Below are 19344 nucleotides of genomic sequence, written 5' to 3'. Positions count from 1 at the left end.
GAGGAAAGGGGAGAGTGGAGCCGGCTCCGTTAACAACTTTCCGCACGGCGATAAGGGCCCGCTTTCCTTCTCCCGCAAGTGTGGATGGGGGCTATAGAGCGCAGGCGGTGTGCTGCGGAGCATTCGCGTAAGTTTAGAGTTGGCAGATGTGTCGGAGATGCTGCTGCGGGAGATGCAGACGCGGTGACGGAAAATGAGGAACGTAAACGGCGGAACGTAATGCGCCTACTTGTCAGAATAAGAAGCGATAACCATATCATCCGTGGCAATGGTATACGCACAGCGTGCTATTTGGTGAAGTTCTGCTCTTAGGGTGTATGGCAATGCGCCAAAGAGAACAGTGAATTTTTCCTTCTACCATAATCATCACGACTCATCCGTCTGTGTTCCAAGTGCTGCCTTACTTCACTATCTCCATATGTGCCAACTACACTGTGTCCACATGACCTGAAGCGCCCTCAAGTCAGTTCATAGCCTGCCCTGCACTCTTAAAACAGAACTTCACCGCATAGCACACCCCTAGCCAGCCATCATCCCGAATAACATCGTTATTTCCCCTGATTTGTTGAAAACGGCAGGCGTGCGCCTTTTTTCCGACACTTGTGCAGTACATATGTGTCCCAAAAAACAGTGTTCAAGAAATCAGGGGAGAGAAACGATATCATCCGAGATGATGGTTGGCTAGGAGCGTGCTATGCGGTGAAGTTCTGTTGGGACCCCGTGAAGTGGAGTAAAGGAGCGGACTTCGTTCGCTCAGATGTGCGCGTGAGGGCGCTGCAGTTCTCACACTAGTAACTGTACTTCACCGCAAAACACACGTCTAGCTAATTAATATCAATAACCCGGGGCCTTACGTCGCGAGACAACTGCGATCATGAGCAACGTCACAGTGGTCGGGTCTGTGGATTAATTTTGCCCACCTGAGGGTCCTTTCACGTGCGCTGAACATCTAGCTAACCATTATCATGAATGACATTGTTCTCTCCCCTGATCTGTTGAAAACTGGTGGCCGTTAAGTTGCACAAGATGGTGGTGGTGGGTGGTGATGGAAACAGTTAAGTTCCACAAAGAGGCGTACGCCCCGCGCTGTCCACAAATCAAGGAGAGAACAATGTCATTCGGGTCGACGGTTGGCTAGACGTAGTCATGACTACGTCTAGCCCAGTGCCGTGTATGCCAAAGGGAGTCTGGCCATTAATGGGACCTGCCTATACCTGAGGCTCCACCCACTTTTTAAGGTATCTAGCCAATCACAGGTCGAAATATTGTTGTCTATTATTACATCCATCCAGTACTTATACCTCACCATTATTTACTGGGTGCCACCATTTTGGAGAAACTCGATTTATTCGGATTGGAATGGATATCACTGGTGACAGACCAAAACAACGGATTTTGCGCCCACTTTTATGAATGCCATCTGCATGGAGAGAGGCATGCTGGGAAGGCTCAGAATTGCAGAAATGGTTGCTGGCAGAAGTGATTGGCCAGGAGAGCAGTACAACCGCTTCTTCGTAGCAGGCGACTGCCACTATGAAGTTTTAAACCACGTAATGTAAGTAGATCGAATCAAAAATGAGCAATGATGTATATATAAATAAAATGAAATTATATAATGCAAAATCCTACGTATAAGGGTCGTCCTTCTTGCTATTTTTTTTTATCACGATCTTAACTAGGCCTAACGTTAGCGACAAAACATCCCATTTTTGCGTAAATAATGATGGCGGAGCGAAAGTTGAAGCTGATTTTGCAGATGCGTACATGAGGATATATACTCACGGTATGGAATTAAAGTAGTCTGTGAATTTTTTTTGTCACGAAATCTCCGCTTCGCCGTTCCAAGAACCATCCTCCATTTGGAGAAAATTTTGTGTCATGGCAGCTCCCATGGAAAACAGTAACGAATGAAATGCGCCTAAGTTTGATTGACAGGTGGAGCCTCTTTCTTAGGCTCCTCCTAATGGCCAGACTCCCTTTGGCATACACGGCACTGGTCTAGCCAACAGTCATCCCGTGGGATCTCCTATTTTCGGGGGCTTTATTTGGAGCCTGGAAAACACAACCGCTTGTTGCAAACAACTGAACCCGGGGCTTATCTAGGGGCTCAAGGAACAGTCACATCACATCACATCACGGAACAGTGCACTCACTTGAATTGTGTATGGTACCCCTGAGCAGAGCCGTAGCAATGGGGGAGGGGGGCCTGCCGCCGGAGAGGGCGCCGAACGGCAGGCCCTGGCAGGTTGTTTGTACAGTATAAATTGGGGTTGAAGAGAATTTGAATTGGCGATCTCGGCATTGTGAATGAGCGTTTTCTTTTCTTTGTTTACAGAGCTTCTGACGCCAGTATGAGGTAGGGGATGGGGGGGGGGGGCGCTTCACGATTACCCTGCCCCGGGCGCAAGCTCGCCTCGCGACGGCTCTGCCCCTGATAATTTTTGTGAATCTCTTATTTTGGAGACAGCGAATCCCACTTGATTACAGTAAGAAAGCACTACATGAATCAGCGAATCGTTACACCGCTCTTCAGACTCGTTCACAAGACGACGTGAACAAATATAGAGCACATCTGCGAAGCGTGGATAGACATCCATCAGAGTGAAACTATCGTCACGCTATTGCCTTGGTCGCAAGAATTTCTCCCCATCATCATCATGATTCAGTTCCTGTTGACTCGGTCATATCATTGACATTCCTTTTCACTCAGAACATTTGCTTATACTACTTTATTCAATCTAATGAACCGTGGTTGAATAAACTACTCGGATATGCTTTCCACCACACTGCTGTTCGCTTGTGTCGTGTAATTCATTCAAGGAGGGGCATCTCTTACGATCCCCCCTTTTTTTTTTGTCGTTCACCATAAAAAGAAAAAGTGAATACGCTCAGAGTGCTTCAACGGATTATTTACTGTGTTCGATGGTCGATTTCCAAGTACGGATGACGTGGTCCCGCGAGAATGCTTGCGTAATCAACTTGAAATTGAAAAGGGCAAGAGGAGAGCTGGGTTCTCGTTGATCCTGTTTAACGAACCTAACGACTTGCCATGATTACTGCCTTCCTCTTTTTTTTTCTTTCTTTTTTTATGTGTGTGTTACGACACGCACAGCCACTGGCTTCGCCAAAAGATTTCGCTTTGCTCAGGTTCAAGCTTCATGATTATAAAATTAGTTTTGGAAATAGCAAATGGATAAATGTGCTCAGCAAGCAGAACTTTGGACGAATCAGACGGAAGTGGATACGCGCGTGAGGCGCACGACGATCCGAATCATCGACCTTCAGTATTACTGCCCACTTCAATATATACGAACGCGATCTTGTCATAGCTGACACAAAGAGCGAGACGAAGAGAGAGTTGAACAAGAGAGAACCGATGTTCTGAGCCTGGAACAACATAGAAAGGACAAGTACATACAAAGCCTCAAATTGCCTAAGAAATTAACGATGAAAGAAGAAAGTCACTGAAAAGGTTTGCCAGCTGTAGGACTCGAACCCACATCTTCTGGATTACTGGTCCAGGGTTCTACCAACTGAGCTAAGCTAACACACCCCCTCAGCAACTTCCAAGGGTGCGTCATCTGAAGGGACAAATCAGCCACTCTCTCTCACTCATCCTCCTTTCACTTTTACATTTTTGCTCACTCATACACACATTCATACGACGGGATCGACGCAAGCGGCAACTATTGAACAAGAGAGAGAACTGATGTTCTGAGGCTGGAACAAAATAGAAAGGACAAATAAATACAAAGCCTCAAATTGCCTAAGATATTAACGATGAAAGAAGAAAGTCACTGAAAAGGTTAGCCAGCTGTAGGACTCGAACCCACATCTTCTGGATTACCGGTCCAGGGCTCTACTGTTCCAGCCTCAGAACATCAGTTCTCTAGTGTTCAACAGTTGCCGCTTGCGTCAATCCCGTCGTATGAATGTGTGTATGAGTGAGCAAAAATGTAAGAGTGAAAGGAGGAGGAGTGAGAGAGAGTGGCTGGTTTGTCCCTTCAGATGACGCACCCTTGGAAGTCGCTGAGGAGGTGTGTTAGCTTAGCTGAGTTGGTAGAGCCCTTGGGCTCAATCTTGATCTGCACATAGCGATCGTTATAGCTATTTTTCAAAATTCGCGCGCTCATTCCGTCACGCGCATTGGCCGTCAACCGGGGAGCACGAGCGTTTAGCAAACGTTACGGGATGGCGAAAAGTTCAAAATCTAGCCCCATGACCTCATTTTGGCAGATCGACGACTCGTGCGCTAAACTTCGAGGTGAACATGTTGAATGGACCATTTCCGACAACGCGTATGCGCATGCCCAGCCCTTCAGTCCGCCATTTTTGAGCGGAAAACATCGCCATGGACCCACCTGCGGGCGACTGTCATGTTCATTGTGGGGAGATAATCGGTTTCAAGGTTACGCGGACGTTTGAGGTCTGGTAATGAGTACAATGCGCTTTCACTCTTTCCGCGTTCTTCTTCCAATCTTCTCTTGCTACTTTCCCACGCAACGTATGTGCCAGTTCGTAAAGCGTCACCGTTATTGGGGGAAAGACACGACATTCGACATTCCGCCGCCAGGGGCGACGCGAATAGGAAAAGGTTCATTGCAGTAAAGGTTTATGACTCTGGGCCGTGTTTTTCCATGCTGGGCCGATAACTCTTCAGTACCCCCTCGTATGTAAATATTTGTTTCGAAATATTATTCTACTTCGTAGTAACGGTACGCTACTGCAAACGCAAACTTTAGTTTAATCGACGGCTTAATTAAAGACAAGTAAAAGATTAAATAACGAGCCATAAACAAGGGGACATACGTCGCTTGTAGAACTAGTTACGAGGCCGCTTCTCAAAAGTTGTCAGAATTAGGTTGATTTAATTAGTCCTGCACCTTTCCGTTCAGTTTTCAGTCCAGTTTTCATTGCCGATGTGGACACATTATAATAGTAATTAGATAGAATAAATGTTGAGGTACGGTTCTGGACACTCGATGGAATCAATAAGGTGCTATCGTTGTGGGCCCAAAATAGCTGAAGCATACTCAATTTTCAGTCGGACGAGTTGAGGTACGACACAAATGAGAAATAGAGAAAAAAAAAACATGGGGATGAATGAAAGTCGGTTGATTGAGGCAAGGCAGAGGAAAGAACGCGATCTCTGTAGTTTACCCATGGCGTATCGAATGAAAAATGAGCAACGGGATATTTATAGTTATGTACGCGCAGTAAAGGGATCTGGTCAAGTGCGCAGGGAAGCTTCTCGTGATATTTCGGTTATGCGTGAAGCTCATGAGTGTGCATTTATTTACATTTGACGACATTTGTCAATCAGTACACCAGGTGTTTATTTTGTTATAAGAATGGTCTTCGGGAGAGACTAATTCACGGTAAATTTTACTACGAAAAGTTTTTGTCTAGTGTGGCATACTGTTCAGAACACATGAATATCAACGTGCAGAACAGAAGAGCTTACAGAATATCGATTGCAGGACATACAGGGTGTCGGTCGAGCACCTTCGTTTCCCTAATCCTTTTTTTTTTTTTTTTCACGGCGTAACGAAGTATAGTGGGTGCAACGACGAAACAATAGCAATATTTCAAATGAGGCTGCAAACTGAAAGCAACACGTTAATTCAGCTGCAAAAAGAAGGGTACACGGTAACATCTATTTACGAAGAAATAAATCTCGTTACACCAGCATTTTGATCACGGTTTGTTCTGAGCCCGGCGTATAATGGGTGCAAAAATGGTCGCAATGAAGGCACGCTTCTTGCCAGCCTTGCGAATGTGCAGTTACGCAGATAGAGCGCACAAGACATTAGAGTGAGCGACAGAAATACCTGTGTACCGAGGAAGGTACTATAGCCTTAGCCCAGCTGCATATTGCTTCCGCCTCACCGCACGCAGCACAACGTTGCCATCGCGGCTTCTCCCGCACCTTTTTATTTCTTTTTTCTTTAAAGGAGTAGCAAGCCGGCACTTGCCTGGCTGACCATCTCCTTTTGTTTGAATAAACATATACCCACCCTCTGTGTTTCCGCCGTACCATACCATAATAACGATGATGACTGTGCATATAATGGCTCGTCCACAATAATATCTGGGGAGGAGCATTTACGAACAAAAATGCTCTTGAAGTAACACAAGAGAACTGAAAAACTTGCAGTGTAGCTGTCCAGTATGCTGAACATTTCATTTTCACAAGAAAGAAACTGGACGATGAACGAGTTATAGCGTTTGATGTTCCCCCACCTTAATCCCATTCTATAGTAGTTCGTCCGCATTAACTTACCGCGTTCGAGGTTTGTACATTGGTAGGCCATACACGTCGCGTAATGGAGAAGTATATTTTCAAACATTATGAAGTAGAAACGTGTCTCGACCAATAGAAACGTTCACAAACATCCGAAAAAGACCGCATGTATATGATATCGGTATAGAACCCTTCAGGGTACGTGCGCAGCGTCTTCGTTTAACATATGCGTACGAAATGTTCTGGATAGAGCTGTGTGAATAGTACCTTTGAAATCGGAGCGAATACAAAGCGAATAGTCATATACCCGAATGAAATACGAAGCGAGTAGTTTCACAACCAAACTGAACACACTTTTAGCTAACTTATTATTATTATTATAACTGGGGTTTCACGTCGCGAGACAACTGAGATCATGAGCGACGCCACAGCGGTCGGTCTGTGGATTGCTTTTGCCCACCTGAGGGTTCTTTCTGAGCGTGCCCATCTAATGAAAGCTCGATCACCACACGACACCCCGTATTTAACGTCCCTCGCGGAAGACGGCGTGTCAAAGCAACTTGTACCCTGCCACCAAGTTGCTGGCGTCCTCGGCCAGGTTCGAACCCGCAATCTCGTGATCAGAAGGCGAACACGCTACCGACTGAGCGAGCCACCGAGGCCGTTTTAACTAACCAACTGAAGTATTTTATGGATATACAGCACGTGTACATGTACGGATGTTCGTATGAAGCAGCAGCCGCTTTGTGTTGTTCCTTCTTCTGGCGTTTTTGGGCTTACAAGTGCAGCTTCGGAACCGGCTGTTCAAGAACAGCTGCTGCTACTGTTTAATTGCTGATTGTGCTCTCCTCGTATAGTGTAACACGCAGTGTATCGTTTACACAGGATGCCATGGCTCACAAACAAAACAAAGAGAAAAAGCGAGACAAAGAAAGCGCACACAAGACGAGCGCTAGCTTAGCGCGCGTCCCGTGTGTGTCTCATCCTTTTGTCGCGCTTTTTCACGTCGCTATATATTTCGGCCAACTGGCCCAACTTTTGACGCTATTAATTAAATAAATAAAGTGTTGTGACGGATCTTCTAGAAAGAGTGACAATTATACAGCATCTGGAAAATTATGTGAAACGCCCCTGAAAAGTCGGTTACTGAGGAGTACTGTAAGCCCACATCGGTAAGCGACCTTTCACAGACCGCATCACGACAACACAGTCCACAAACCTGCATCACGAGAGATTCACTTACTTGTAACCGCGACTGTTGTGAGTGCTCGAATTCGCCAGCCCGACCTTGGAGCCCTTGAGTTACGTTTCTTGAACAGGTGGTGATTTCGACTGCGGCAGGACAGCCGCCTGTTTGCTGCCGTTTTAAACACGATTTGCAGAACATCTGTAAAGAGACAAAGACATCATTTACTCACGTTTGTTCGTAGAAAAAGCTATGTGAGAATTGAATTTCGCAGAAGAGCGTATAGTATATGCACGTATTATGACTTTATTGTATTGTTTTCAAGAAAATCTCGCTGTATGGGCAATTAAACCCACTCTTTCAGTCAGGCAGACCGTCCTTCTTCAAGCATCCTGTCCCGTCACGTCACCCGACGTGAAAAATATCAAACAAAAAGAAAAAGTTAAGACACAATGCTGCTCCATCGATCGCTTTGTTTACGTGCTAACTTTTCCACGAGAAGCACACAGGATCAGTGTGCGTTTAAGACTGGAGAGCCTTCAATTTTCTTCCACTGTTTTAGCCAAACAAGCAATGTAAACGACGGACACGGAGCGAAAATTACCGTTCTCTTCGTGGATCATTTATGTTTCATAGATTTCGCTTCGACAAAAGATAGGAGGAGGCAACTACATAACATGCGCACTCTGAAGCAGTAACTTTGCAGAGAATTGCAGATGGCAGTTATTGGTGGACATGATGCATCGTTGGGTGGAGAACGGCTTTTCTATGCAGGTACAATGCGATGACCTATTCACAATACTGCGCAATTAATACAAGAAAGTCAATCGACATAGCGTTATTGTTGGGACTCCCGGTCCATTTTTGTAGTCCCGTAGTGATACGACAGATGCGACGAGACAGCGCGTATGCACAGCTCTCTGTACGCTGTGTCTGTTCTCATCGCGCATTCTCTACATGACAATAAAAACATTCGTTAGAATTAGCTGAATGCTTTTTATCTTTAATATGCGTATAGGTTTGTATAAAAATAAGTGACGAGGCTCTTTTTACGCTCTCCGCAAATAAAACGCATAGCGTTATTCACTGTCATCACGCAAAGCGCCCATCGATTCATTTCATACTGGCACCAAGGACAAAAGCATTGCAGTACATAATCGTAACAAAAAAGGCGTACGCTTCTCGTTTTCAACAAATCAGTGGACAGAAGAATGTCATTCGAGATGATGGTTGGATAGGAGCGTGCTACCGGTGAAGTTACAGCCGTTCCGTTTACGGCCATAAGTTTGCCGTCTGACTATAGGGTACAAGGCCTTGATCTGGCACACGACGAGTTAGTGAGATAGCTGCTTTTGCACAGTGTGTTTCTTTTTATCGGCAACAAATTTTCATACAAAGGAGAGTTGCCTTAGGACGCTTTTACTTTTGTCATTGCATTACTCGACTGGGCTGCTACTAGGAAACCGTATTTTTTCTCAATTAGGGGACAAATTAACGGATATATTTTAATCAACTTTTTAATTATTGACTTTAGGGATCACATTGCAATTGCGACATTAAAGCCTGATGTCCGCATGATGTGCTTGAGGCACTGATGAAGCACATAAGTAGTCACAGCGCGCGCTAGACAAGTATTTGACCGCTGTCGTCTACTGAAAACCGCAAGTGGCCGACAGAAGAGCGTCAGCGACGTTGATATCTCCGCTCTTACTGGACGTCACAGAAAAACGTCATACGCGATGTAGGGAACACTTATCACCGTATGTTTCACGAGCTTTGTTTTGTATTTCTTTTTTGCTTTCTTTCCTTCCTTCCTTCATGTGTTCGGAGTCGCTCCCGGTGTCACTCCTCTCATTCTGCTGGGCACGGCTCTCACCCTTCCCCCGGTGCGATAAGCGCTGATATGTAGCGGTGATGCACAAGGCTCCTTGCAAGCAAAAAATAAAACAAGAAAACAAAGATCGTGAAACATACCGCGAAAAAGGTTTGCCTGAATTGCGTGTGACGTCTTTCTGTGACGTTAAGTGAGGGCGGAGATATCGACGTCACTGTCGCTCCTTTGCAGATTACTTGCTGTACACAGCAGACGACGGAAGTAAAAAACTTCGGTCTCTAGCGCGCGCTGTGATTACTTTTGTGCTTCATCAGTGGTTCGAACGGATCATGTGGAGATCAGGCTTTAATATCGCAATTGCAATGTCCTTAACGTCAATAACTAAAAAGTTGATTTAAATATCTCTGTTAATTAGTCCCTTGATTGAGAAAAAATACGGTTTCCTAGTAGCAGCCCCGTCGTCTAATACAATGACAAAAGTAAAAGCGTCCTAAGGCATCTCCCTTTCTTATGAAAATTTATTGCAGCTAAAAAAAACACCCTGTATATTTTAATGCTGTTGTTGCAGGGGATTAGGCATAATTCGGCTGTAGTAGGACGAACGTGACTTATAATGATGCTTTGTGTTTTTCAAAAATCGTAACTGAAAAATGAGACCAACGAAACGGCACTTAAGACTGTCACGTGCCTTGACGTCACCCTCTCTCACCAGGTGCTGGGCTTCTGGAGGTACCCCTCCCTGCCAACGTGTTAAATAATCACGTGACAGGACAGTTGCCTCACGATCATTCTCCCGGCGTTGAGTCAGTGCGTCTAATGCACTGCAAGGGGCAGGACGGGTTTATCCATCAACGAAAATGACAACAACCCCTTGTATGTTGTGAGTATGGCATTAATGAACTCCGATATACCAATTCGCCCTTGAAATATTTAAGGTGCACAAAATTCCCACGGCGAAAGTATGATGCCAGCGGAAGTAGTACAGTGCTAAAAGGATGTTTGTAATAAGTATGTCACCCTTTACCACTCAGAAGTTTACGAGATGCAGCACTCCTATTATTGATGGCCTTCAAAGGGCAACTAAAATGCAAAAACAAGTTGACTTCAAATTATGTTACATGCTTTGTTAATTTCGTACTTGTTATAATAATTCAAAACTTTGATTCCGTTACGTAGCTACAATCAAAATTATACCGGACTCAGAAGAAGAACATGCTTACTCTCAACGACCCCCTGTGTACACCGATGGATCAGTGTCTCAAGGCGGATCAACAACAACCTTTTATATCCAACATGAAAGCCTTGAAGTGGCGCAGAAACTCCCCTACGAAACGTTATCTACCGAGTCCGAGCTCTTCCCCATACTGACCGCGTTGAACCACATTGCGGGATCAGCGCCTGGCGCCAGGACTGTGTTCACGGACAGTAAGGCGGCGCTAGAAGTTCTGGCAAATTATTGTACCAGAACAGTCGGCGGCCTAGACACCATGATAGTCGCAACAGACAACAGACTTCTATGCTCTGGTCATAGCCTGCGTTTCCAATGGGTACCCCGTCACACCGGCCTGCACGGACACACCCTGCACGGACACACCATGTACCTTAGCACGTCAGGCACATGGGGACGCCGCCTTCAATAACTGTTAACTACCACTTTCAGCTTCAGCATGTCGATTACAGATTCGCCGAATCCTCCACAGCGGCACTCGGCAGTTTCAAGACGGCGTTGTCCGATTGAACGATCATCTCCGGTCCATCGACCCGTCGATGAATTTCGTTGCCACACACCATTGCTCGCGTCGAGAAGCGTCCATTCTACACCGACTACGACTTAATGTTGCCAGGACACCTCTGCTTCTCTGGAAAATGGGTCTCCTCCACTCGCCCAAATGCCCCGCTTGCGCTGTTGAAGCTGATATTCCACATCTTCTCCTCGACTGTTCGACAGGTTCGACACCCCTCGAGCCACGCTCAGACGACGTCTACTCGAACTGCGGTGCACAGACTTTTCTCTGGGCACTTTGCTCGTCCCAGCACGACATCCCACACAGCGGTTTTGACGTGCCTGGGCGACAAGGTCTCATGAACAGCCTGTGAACTCAAATCGTGCCATCGCATTCTTCAGTGCCCCACTCTCACCGTCGACGCATTAACCTCATCTTTTTTTGTAAAGCAATCTTTTCTTTAACCCATCTCATCCTTCTTTCACCGTTTGTTAGTCATCTTTTTTTAAAAGTCATCTTTGTCTTTAATCTATGTCATCCTTCTTTCACCGTTTGTTAGTTTATCCTTTATTTCCTAATTATTTTCTTTTTATTTATTTTATTCTTTCGTTTCATTTTTTTTTCTTTGCGGAATAGCAAGCCGACGTCCCGTTTGGCTGACTGTTCCTCCCTTTCTTTTTTCTTTGTTCTCATAAATATACCCCCTCCCCGCAGTTAAAGTAAGCGTTAGCAGCCTTTGCATCACGTGCAGACTGTTTAAAATCAGAGACGCTCCAGGTTACTCGTGCAGCTGCGACACAGCATGTGTGTCAATAAGCTCTCCTAGAAAAGTGAGTGTGTCAGAGCTGAACCTGACAGGAAACCTGGGAAGGCACACCAGAGCAAAAAATGTGCAGTAGAAACATGTAAAAAACAATGTAAAAAAATGTAAAAGAAACATGTAAATAAATATAAAAAAATGCACAAATATATGCAGATATATGCTGTCATATGTGCTTTTACGAATTCGGCAAAAATATGTAAATATATGCATAAAGAATAACATTTTTTCGTGCTGTCCGTGCCTGGAAACGTGTGGGAAACATCAGGGTACTCGCAGAGACGCCTACAAAAAATATAAAGTCCTAATGTCATAGATTGAGAAGTTACCTGGCAAAAAGAACTCGTTACAAGTTAAGTTATCGTGTGAAAAATATAACTAAGTTAATAACGAAGTTCTTCAGCCTGAAATGTAACTCGCAGTTACTGAGTTACTTAAAAAAAAAGAACGAGTTACTTCCAAGTTACTTCGGACACAAAATAGTATTACGCAGGTGCAACGCGCGTGAGCAGTTGAGTTAGACCTTGAGTTGCCTGCGGAGGAGTGCAACACCCTTAGATCGTTTTCGTTCATGTCCAACAATAGACCTCTCCCTGTTTGTAAACAAATGCCGTCATAGTGTTCGACAGCGCCACATATTTGGTAGAATTCAACTACGCTCGAAGCTAGAGGTGAACAAGGTCGAGCCCGAAAGCCACGATCTTGAGGGGATTACGATATGGTCCCTTAAAGGGACGCGACCCTCGCTCCTGCTTTTCTTTCAATGGGAGGCAGTGAACAAGTGCCCTTCGTGGAACCCCAGCCCTCTCCTCCCGGTTTCAGTCTGTCTACCAATATCATGATGACGTTTCTCTGGTAGAGGTCTATTCGAACGCTTTGCATCTTACACCCTGTGTGCGCACAATGGTTCGGCTTCATTTCAATGGCAGCGGTTCTTACTTCCTGAATAAAATACTGTCATTGATTGAATGTCACGTTTTATGGCAAAAAATGCCATCAAGGAACCAGAGAAAGCAAGAAAATATGTGCACGTGAGTGAAAAGCCAGTTAAAAGTAACTTGGAACTTAACTTAACTTACTTTGGCAAAGTTACCCGAAGAAGGAACGGGTTCCCCTGAAAGTTACCACGGCGCAAAAGTACCGAGTTAAGTTACAAGTTACCAAAAAAAGGAACTTAGTTACAGTAACGAGTTACTTGTAACGAGTTACCTCGAACTCTGCGACTATACGTAGCCGACACGTAGCCGAGTTCTTGTGTTATAGAAACAGTGTCAAGGGCGTGCAATGTTGTTGCACTGCCGCACTTGACGAGCAATACGCAGTTGGAGGCTTCACGACAGAGTGTTGCCCAATTTCAATTTTCTAAAAAAACTATGAGCGCAATTGGGACGAAAATTGTGACGTAAGAGTACTGAGGGCTCAGGCTATCGAATAGATAAATATTCTGAGATTGCACCTCTTCTGCTTCACAGCATTTTTGTATAGCACACTGATGTGGACGTTGCGAGTTCGTTTCTCGGCAAAGAATGCAATTTGCTGAAGATAACAGCCTTAGAAGAGAACTTCACCGCATAACACGTTCCTAGTCAGCCACCACTGCGAATGACATCGTTCTCTCCGCTGATTTCTTGAAAATGGGAGGCATACGCCTTTTTGTGGCACTTAATTATGCGGTTGTTAAGTGTCATAAAAAGGGGGTACTCCCCGCGCTTTCGACAGATCGGGAGTGATAACGGTATTATCCTGCGCAATGGTTGGCCTTCAGCGTGTTATGCGGTGAAATTCTGTCTTTAAAGTGAAGTGTGTCGTCTTCCGCGGCGTGCCGTCTGCTGGCATTTCAGCGCCCTCAGGCGCACGCAGTTCATCGCCGTGACGCTTCCTCTAGCAAAGTCATCCCCTGACATACTAGTCAGAAAACCCGATTAAGCGCAATAAGGGCGAACCAATAGGCGCATAACCATGGAAGTCGACCAAACACCGCTGTGCCAACTGTGCGCGACGCCTCAATGACTTACTCCGGAGTGATCTCGCCCACGGAATGTAACCAGAAGGAAGAGAATATCTCTGTCGGGTGGTAAGGAGCACAGCCTTATCCCCAAGGCTCTTCGTTAACAGGTACAGCGATCGAACTGGTGGATGCTTTATTTGATTTCCGAGATTACCTATAACCACGAGAATATAGATTTCGGGTAAGTTCTGTATAGCAATATATTAGTCATATAGTCACATAAAAGAAACGATGGCATGGCAAGAATACATGGAGAGCAGAGTGTAGCATTCGCTAGCTCATTATGTAAGACACCCTTTTGTCGTGGGAGAAGTGACTGGGCATCAAGAGCGCAAAAAAGGCCAATATGGTACACCTTTGTTATACAATGCCTTCTTCAGTGCCACAGACAGGAAGATGACGAAACACTATTGAGGAAAGAAATAAATCTTGCTACCAATTTTATTCCGAAGTAGGGGACACGACCGCTGTAAGCCCTGCCATACGCTGCTAGAACGTTTTACATAGTATAGCTTCTGATAAGAAAAGTTTATAAGATAAGTTATTTATTATACAGTATTAGTATAGTATAGTAGTATAGTATAGTAAGTATAGTACAATATATATTATAATATTTATTTATAGTATTTATTATTATAGTATATTTAAGACAAGATAAGTCTCTGTCCTCGTACATTGTCAATCACCTGCGAAACACGTTTAATGAGATGCTCGTAAAGGTTTTCCTTAACTCATTTTCTTTAATAAAGGAAAACAAGAAAATGGCGTCTGTCCGCGGCACGTCAACATAATATTTACGCGTGAATACAGCGAGAGAAGACGAAGGGGGAATACGTTCCCTCTGTGTCCCTATAAGAGTTCCATTACACTGTGAACATCAGCAGCGCGGCTTGTTTAGTAAAGATGTAGTGGCGTTCTCCAATTACTCCTCTTTTCCTCACACACACACATACACAAAAAATCTTAATTTCGCGAAAGCTTCCGTGGCACTTCGTTCTTAAATTTTGTGAAGCAAGTGCGGAAGTGGAAAAAAGTATCAAAGTGATAGGGTAAGTTTATAACCAATGTTCGAGAAAATGAACTCGAACAATGGGTTTTTCTTCATCATTCATCGGATTTAATGCAGCCCGAAGAAGTTTCTGTCCTTCAGCTTACAATTAAAATGCACAGATCAGAACCGCACACGTGTAAGGAAAGAAATTGCGGCTCCGATGGGATGTGGCGTTTCGTTTTGTTGCAAAGGGCGCGGTTCAAATGCAATATCAGAAATTTGTAATCGCTGAAGGTCCCACTCAAAGTTAAGTACCTGCTGTACATTTTTGTCCGAACTGTTTTGTGGTAGCGTTTGCCCCCCCCCCCCCTCACTGACTACCAAGCCGAATAAAAGTTATTTCGTCATTGGGCGACTAACTATCGGTACAATCCACCAACAGCACCGCCAAATTCGAAACGAATAATCTTTTGCCGTCGCTCATCGTTCTCTTGTGTACACGTTTTTCGTTTTTTTAATCTCTTTTATTTCCTTTTTTTGGTAGTAATCGGTGAATTGAATGCCCTGGTTTTTTAAATGCACGTCGCATGTTTGTCACACATGTTCTGGCATCCCTGAGACTTCTTACGGTTCAAGAAGTCGCTTTGTATTGAGAAATTGTGGACGAGGTCCGTCCGGTCTTACCTGCATTCGTGGTATGTGGACGAATGAGGGCAAAAAAAGATTCCAAGAACCATTTACCGGACGAAAGAGGCTTCCAGTGTTGTATAATTGATCGGTAAAGCTGAATAGAAACCTTTGGGCATTTGCATCTTTTGGTCGATAACGGAGAAGAAGCACAAGTGGAACCCTCTTTCGCGGTGGTGAGGCGGATCAATTTTAAACGGTGTTCGACCGTAAGCGAAAGCTATAGACAGCGAACAGTGTAGGTGAACGGAGCACATATACAGATGGCAATCTTCTCCGTGCCACTACGTGTAACATTTTGTATTCTATTATGACGCAAAATTATAGGACTTTGTAAAATGGTCTGTGCTCATATCCATAATATACCCTGGTACGACGCATCCCATCAGTCCCCATCAGTTACGACGCACCCGCGTGTGTGATATTTCATTTGCGTGTGTCATGTGTGTGTGCGAGTGTGTATGCCTCATCTTTTTCATCGTCATCCCACTCATATATTAACCCACATGCACTGAGGTATGGTATCGCAATTGTTGCGGTGAATCACCTCATCCCATAATCATTCATGTACCCAAGCAGCAAAATGTACTGAAAGTCGAGTGCAATAGGGGTGGACGGGTAGGCGGAAGGCCTTGAACAGACTCCTGAAACTAAAGAACATTGATAGTACACATACCGTCCACCCCTATTGCACTCGACTTTCAGTACATTGTGCTGCTTGGGTAGTTGTTGTTGTTCCTGGTACGATCTTTGTCACTTCAGGAACAAAAGGACTTTGGATGACGCACAATGCTCATTGCTTGATGCAGCCACAAGGCAAACAGAGCAAGGTGCAGTAATGAAGTGATATGGGGGCATAGTTAAAATGCTAAAGCTTGGGTTGTTGTCGTTTACAGAGTGCATGACATAGTCATAGGTTGTAGAAATAGCCTCTGAAGGGGGACTCGCCAATATATCGACCGCAAACTGTTCTTATTGGCTTATGTTATCTCATGCGGTCATGAGTAAGTTATTTAAAGTAGTAACTAAGTTAATTAAGGTTACAGTTACAGAAGGTAACAGAAAATAGTAGGGTAAGTCGGGAGATTGCACCCACATTTTCGAAGAATAGTCGCACAAAACGAGGACGTAGACGTACTGAGAAAAAACTGAGACGTACTCTCAGGTTGTTGGCTCTAGGCCTTCAGGTAGCCCTCCGAATTATTTGGACAACAAAATCGTAATGCTTTATTAGTAAGAACACAGGAAAGCAACCTTCCCAAAATGCCGCTTTACCCTGGTCCTTGGGGGGAAGCGCCCAGCTGATGGGGTAATGCGCCCTTTGGCTATCGGACAAACATTCGACATACAAATTCGCGCTTTTGCTTCCTGCTGCAGTTCGCCAACGTATCACCGTACATTGTGCAGGATTCGTGCAGGACACAGGCCCAAATGTTCTGCAGTCTCATGAGCTATGCTAAACACAGAGGCGGCTTTACTGGCGAAAGCCGGCATTTCAGTGACTGAATGTATCGAACAAAGAGTACTTCGTTCTCGGGATCAATGTCACCTGTAAATGCCAGTGTTTCAGTTTCACTATATTTCGCAGCGACAGGGGATCGTCAAGCAAAATAAGTGACGACTGTGATTCGTCCACTGAGACCAGTGACTAGCTTTAGTCCTTCTCTCAATGGTGAGGGGTCACGTGTACTTTGATTCTAAGAAAGATGAAGGTGAGGGCGGAGGTAGAGTTAGTAGCTTTTCCTCCCAACACGCCTGTCTTGCCCGTTCTGAGCCTCCTACGAAGGGTTTATGATGCGATACTGAACTGCATAGCAGCAACTTGAATGGAGCGGCCAACCGGAACAAATTTTACAGCTTCTACCTGCTGTTCGGCACTCCAGCTGCTAGTTGACCCCTTGGCGTTCCATCGAATCATACATTAAACCTGAAACCAGAAAATATATGTCCTCGATCTATCTGGAAGGTTAACAACACCAGGAGCGAATTCCCCCAACGTCTTGCGGCCACATTTCCCCGAATCTGGTTCGGGTACTTTTCTCGCTATAGCTCCGCACAAATAGTGCACAGCCGCATTTGAGAAATACCAGGCGGATGTACAAATGTTGTTTCTTATCCTACATCTGCAATGGATGAAACACCTGAGAAAATATCCGCCAGAATAGACGCTTGAAACAGATCTCGTGCAAACTTAATGCTTTAAAGGAGCATGGAAGGCACCTGGAACATATATCTTTTCACCGTGTCATATGAGCAAATGGTGCCGTGATGTCAGACGTAAGATTTGTCTACCCAGAGCGGCGACATGTTGCACGCAGGTTGCAACACGCACCGCCGTCACGCCGCCAGGTTGCCGCACGTGCCGTCACGCACAATATTTCATTCGGGAAGTGCGACTTTATTGAGAAAATTGCTTTGCAAGAGGGTGCGCAGCGGCGACGACCTCGCCCAGCGGCTGCTCGCGTCTCGTGATGTCAGGAGGCAGAGCGTTTTTCATTGGGCACCGAGAACCAGCTGCTAGCGAGAGCGACCAGTCGAGATGCGGAAAAGGCGGCACTGCAAAAAAAACAAAAAAAACAAAAAAAAACAAAAAAAAAACAGGAAAGCAGTGCCTTGTATTAAAAGGGAGTCCGGCCATTAATGGGACCTGCATATACCGGAGGCTTCACACACTTTTTCGGTATCCAGCAACCATAGGTCGAAATACAGCTCCCTATTATTACAGGCCATCCAGTACATCCACCCAGTACATCCATGCGTGAGCATTAAAGTCCTCTCTACGAAAGAATCGCGGCGTGGTCTGTCTGGCCACGGCTTGCCTCCACAGCTACCTATCGTCGCGGCTCTAAAAAAATGTTTTCACGTCATACCTCACCCCTATTTACTGGTGCCACCATCTTGGAGAAACTGATATCAACGACGGATTTTGCGCCCACTTTTATCAACGCCATCAGCATCGAGAGAAGCATGTCGGGAAGCCTCAGAACTGCAGAAATGGTTGCTGGCAGAACTGGTTGGACAGGATAGCGGCTGAACCGCTTCTTCGTAACAGACGGCTGGCGATGGGAACTTTTAATCATGTAACGTAAGTAGAAGGAATCAAAAGTGTGCAAAGATATATGTATAAATAAATTTCAATTATGTAATGTAAAATCTTTCGCATCAGTGGCGTCTTTCGTGCTATTTCTTCAGATCGCGGTCTTCACTAGGCCTAACGGTAGCGGCGAAACTTGCTCACCGTGGAATCGTATGGACTCATGTGAGCGTCGCTCGCTTCTAGGAGTAGACTGTGTGTGTGTTTTGAGAGTTCGAACTTTGTTTGGTTGCAGTCTGTCAGCGAACGCAACGCTTTTGGGCTCTGTACGCGCGGTAAATATTTGTGTCAGACTTCGATGCACCAAATAAATGTGTATTTTGTCCAAAAATTGCCTGAGTTGTTTTGGAATACGGAGTAAGGAGCGTCAGAAATGAAAACCAGTAAAAGTCGATGGTAGCCAGGACCGGCCGAAAGGTGAGCCAAACTGAGAGACTCCTGATTGGCCGAATGGTAGGCATCATTATTCATTTTCATTGGTTGCATGCGCAGTGTTGCCTGAATTATCTCAAGCTATGGGCTCTATGGGAAGCTGTGAGGGCCTGGCTACGGCGCGACGCGCATGCGCGGTGAGTGGAGAGGGAAAGAGGGATGGAGAGGGCGCGTGGAGAACGCGACGCCAGCCCCCACAGCTCTCGCAAAATCTGTATCAAAATGCGTGTTACTGTGCACGGAGCACGGAGCAATCCGTGCCTCTCTATTGGTCGGACGCCACAAGCGTGTCCCGATTGGTTGCCGGAATTTGAAAACGGCTCT

General features: G+C 45.3%; 1 protein-coding gene across 1 annotated transcript in view; it reads right to left on the bottom strand.

Moving 5' to 3' along the window:
- LOC135377600 (dopamine receptor 2-like) overlaps positions 1–19344 on the bottom strand; it is a 343978-nt gene that overhangs the window by 153747 nt on the left and 170887 nt on the right. Inside the window, exon 2 of the mRNA XM_064610133.1 lies at positions 7488–7631. The gene's annotated coding sequence lies outside the window, so the exon portion shown is untranslated. The remainder of the gene's footprint in view (positions 1–7487; positions 7632–19344) is intronic.

This window comes from Ornithodoros turicata, chromosome 1 (genome assembly GCF_037126465.1).
Source record: "Ornithodoros turicata isolate Travis chromosome 1, ASM3712646v1, whole genome shotgun sequence".
NCBI classification, from domain to species: Eukaryota; Metazoa; Arthropoda; class Arachnida; order Ixodida; family Argasidae; genus Ornithodoros; species Ornithodoros turicata.
This window is presented reverse-complemented; position numbering and strand designations above follow the sequence as displayed.